We start from the raw sequence: 4,409 nt of genomic DNA on the forward strand, positions 1-4,409 counted from the left end.
AAAATTAGAAGAGAGAGAAAGAAACATATTGGGAGAATAAAAAAATATATATTTAAATGAGGTGGTAAAAAAAATAGAATTTTTTGATATTAGGTATATTGTAAAGTGAGGTGTTAAAATGGATGAAGTAGTTTTTTAAGTTGTTAAAAGCCAAAAATTTTAACAATATTGATGTGGATGCTCTAAGAACTTTAATGACTCAATTACTTCAAAATGCGTTTTGATTTAGATTTGCCAACACGAGCATTCACAATAAGGTTCTCAAAAAATATAGCTTTTAGAAACTCAAAATACTACTTTATTTATTTTAACACTCCACTTTATAATATACCTGTAAGGACTCAATTTGTAACGATCCCCAAGGAGTATTGGGTTCGAACGTTAAAGGCCCAAACAATAAAATTTGTAGAGAGTGGGCTAAAAGGGTAGGCCTTAGTGAACGTACAATTGTTAGTCATGGTGTTCATAATGATCGCACAGAGATGAATTGTGCTTACCCAAGAAGACTTTCTCCTTGGCACGGCTTGGGTGGCTCGGGTTCTTTGCCCCCTTTTCTCCCGTGGATGAATTCTTACATTATATAGCCCCTCTCAGTTGATCCTGACCTTCCATCTGTTGATCAAGCAGGTAACTACTCGAGTGCTGGTCCCATCAGCCGCCTTCCCCCACTTTCTGTTAGTTGCAATAACCGAAGCCACACTATTCAGGGGTCTTTTCCCATTAATGTGGCCAGGACGTTTGTTGGCGCATTCAATGCGGAGGTGATAGATTTTCCTTGAACTGCTCCCTCACTGTACCCCCGTGCGAGTCCTACTGTACTCGTCTTTTCTTCTGGGAGCGCTTTGGGGGCTGCCTTTGATGGCGTGTCGTTTTTTTCTTCTAGGTTTTGGGATGTCGAGGACAGGATCGTCCTCGGCTATATCTCTGGGCCATTTGGACTTTCGTTGCATGTACTTGGCAACACCTCTCCTCGGCGCAGGTCTTGGGCCCTAATGTAAAGTGGGCCAGGGTCACAAATTCTCTGGCCTCACAATAGCCCCTCAAAACCCTACTGTCCGGCTTCTCGGACGGAAAGGAGGGTTTTGATGATATCAGGCCTCTGTCATAACTTGTCAATTCCTGTCATCTATCAGTACCAGAGACTTTTTGTCTGCCCGAGACACATTCTTAGTGCCTTGGTATGTGAAGCGCATCTTCATTAAATGCGGGTGGCCCTGTGCTTCCCACGTTTAACGGTGCAATGGTAATCTAACGGGGGAGATTTCCTTACCTTTATGGGCGGGAAAATTCGCATAGTTACTTTTGATGGGAGGTATAAATAATTTTTAGACTTGGGTTCAGTCAAACTTCCATCCAAACTCAAGTCTCTCTCCAGCATAAAAAGCCCGTCCGAGGAACTTTTCCTCCTTTCTATAAGTTTTCTGCTCTCACTAACTCGTGCTTTCTCTCTTCTGGGTTTATTTTTCTCTTGCTCCTCTACTTCTCCCGTCATCCCCTGAGTCTGTTTAGCAGTTCCTAAAGATGGTTAAATTAAAAAAGTTGGTTGAGACCGAAGAGGCGATAGAAAAGTTCATCGTTGACTATAGGATACCTCCCAATGTGAGTTTGAGGTACTGCAAGGAGGGGAAATGACATCTTAAAAGAAGAACGGGTGAGGTGGTGATTCCCTTTCTCGCATTTATAGAAGGGGGTGTGAGAATCCCCATGGGGCTGGTAATGAGGGATTACCTTAGACATTTCCGATTAGCTCCCACCCAGTGCGTTGCTAATGTGTTTAAGATCCTGGGCTATGTGGACGCCTTAAACGAAAAAATGGGGCTAAGACTGACCCATCATGATGTAAACTGGTGCTACAACCTCCAACATTTGAGGGGCAAATCCTATTACATGAAAACGAGAGATGATAGGGTTTGGCTAATTCAGTGCCTCTTCGAGTCCAGCAAAGGATTGAACAAGAACTTTCTTATTGTATCTGGGGAGTGGCACGATGGCCTTCCTTGCCCAACTGTGGAGGGAGAACCAGGTGGGGTGCAGAGAGTAGGAGGGGGCTAATCTTTTGTGTCGTCGTAATTTGTGTGGTTCGGTTACTAACTATGAACATGCCTTTTTTTTGCAGATCCACATGCCTTTCAGCAGCACTTTCATCTAACCAACCGAGAGGATTTGGAAACCGTTCTCAAGGCAGTGGTTTTTGTAAACAAAGAGGACAACCAAGTCAGAGTCGCTCACAAAATCTTAGGGTACGATCCTATCCAGAAGTCATTTGCCGCCCCGAAGAACGTGATCAGGGCTAACGATCCTCAGCTTTAGAAAATCACTGTAACCGAGCATGGGTTTTTGATCTCTGAAGGATCTCCTGTCCCGGAGGGCATCCTATTGGCGGGCTCTTCTCCGTCCCACCAAGTAGCGGAGGACGAGGGTGATTTGGGCTTATCCGAAGAGGGGTTCGGTGTATTTGACCAAGCTGATCCATCTGAGGATCCTTCTGGTGACCTGGGTGACCCTGACTTGTCCGAGACGGAACTATTGTCAGTGGGAACATCTTCTCGGGCGGAGATGGGTGTTAAGAGAAAGCCCCTGACTAGCTTGAAGGCCAGCCGGGGAAAGGTGTGCAGGGAAGGTCGCAGTCCAGTGCTCCAACTCCCTCACCACAGCTCCAGCCAGTCCAGACTAGGTCTTCTCCTTCCTGGTTGTAGTCACAATCTCACCGACCAAAACTTCCTGCCCCTCCCCAATCTACTCTGCCTTCTCGGCCTGAGCCCACAGACCCAAAGAGGAAGAAGAGTTCCAAGGGTAAGGAGCCAATGGACGGGGGGAAATCCCACTCCTCTCGAGAGGAGGACGAAGCCCCGCGAGCTCAAAAACAGTTAAAGATTGGGGATCAAGGCCAGGGGAAAGGGGTCGATGCCCAATCTGTGCCCAATGCTTGGCTTCCTGCCCCAATGCTCCACAGGGAGCCTCTGATGGAAGATGCATCCATAAGGAGCTTCCGAGACGGTGAAGGCGCTTATGTGGCTGACGCGTTGGAGAGGACCCTGTTGCTCCCCATTGACATGACTGAGTTGAAGAATATGAGGATGCAGGAAGTTTTCCTTAGCATGAAGAGGTACCTGGGCATGGTAAGGCTCCTAATACCTATGACTTCGTCGACCTTTGCTCCTAGATTTTCATTCATAATGTGTTTGTTTCAAATGGCAGGCCGTCCAGGCCACCTATAGGCTGGAGAATGAGGCTAAGAGGCAGAGTAAGTCCGTAGAACTTGAGCGTAATAAGTGTATAGAGGCTGCGCAAATCCTTAAAAATTTTGAGGCTGACCTCGCGAAGGATAGGGAGGACTTAAAGGAGATGACCAAGGCTAGGGATAGTGCTGAGGCAAGCCTGGACGATGCCCAAAAATAGGCCGAGGACCAGAGGAAGCGCCTGCTTGCTGCTGAGGAGCAATTGGAGATCGCCAAGGAGCAGATCGGTGATTTAAAGAAGAAACTGACCGAGGCAGAGAGGGCTAAGGGCGTCGCGGAATGGGCCAGGGATGAAGCTGTGAGGGCTAAGACAGAGGTTGAGTTTGCCAAGCCGGAGGCCGAGACCTCCAAGGACAAGGCCGAGGAGGAGGCTTACGATGCGAGGGTGGCTGATACCCAGGCCACCCTTAAAGCTCAAATCCCTAGTGTATGCAGGCTATACTGCTCCCAGGTTTGGAATGAAGCCCTCAAACGAGCTGGGGTGGAGGCTTCGTCCGACCTGTGGAAGACGGTGAAGGTGTACTATCCTTCGGCCATCCGTGAGACAGCCTTTGCCAGCTCCTAGGTTGTGAGTGCTCCATAGGAGACTGAGGCTGCTCGGCTCGTTCTCACTCCAGATGAGTCGACTAAGGGAGGAGAGCTTCATGGGGCGATAGGAACATCTGGGGGTCTGAATCCTGAGATGGCCCAGGAGGCTGCCAAGTCCACAATCAGTGCTTAGATCTCTGATGCCGAAGAACCGGCCCTCTTGGTTCAGCCCCTTTAGGCCATTCCCCTTGCTGATGTCTCCGAGAACCTTGAGGCTAATCCTGCTCAGCCTCCCCAGGAGGGAGATGTCTCTCAGGGTCCCGAAGCTAATCCTACTCAGCCTCCCCAGGAAGTGGCCAAAACAAAATTGAAGAAGTAGGAGCCCTGGCCAACTTTTGTATTTGTTTTTAGTTTAGTTGTTAATTAGTTTCCTTTTTGTTTTAAGGACCTTGGAATTTGCTTGTAACTAAACTCTTTGACCATATGTATGAAATTCCTTTCTTCCTTTTTCCTTTAAATTATATTTTCGTTGCCCTTGCCGATATTTACTATTGCTGTGAATCTCATGGTTTTTAAATTAGTTAACTTAACATGTATGAATGGTTGTGCATATGATATATTTGGAATTATATCCCAGAATTC

Source organism: Quercus lobata, chromosome 4 (genome assembly GCF_001633185.2).
Source record: "Quercus lobata isolate SW786 chromosome 4, ValleyOak3.0 Primary Assembly, whole genome shotgun sequence".
Lineage (NCBI taxonomy): Eukaryota > Viridiplantae > Streptophyta > Magnoliopsida > Fagales > Fagaceae > Quercus > Quercus lobata.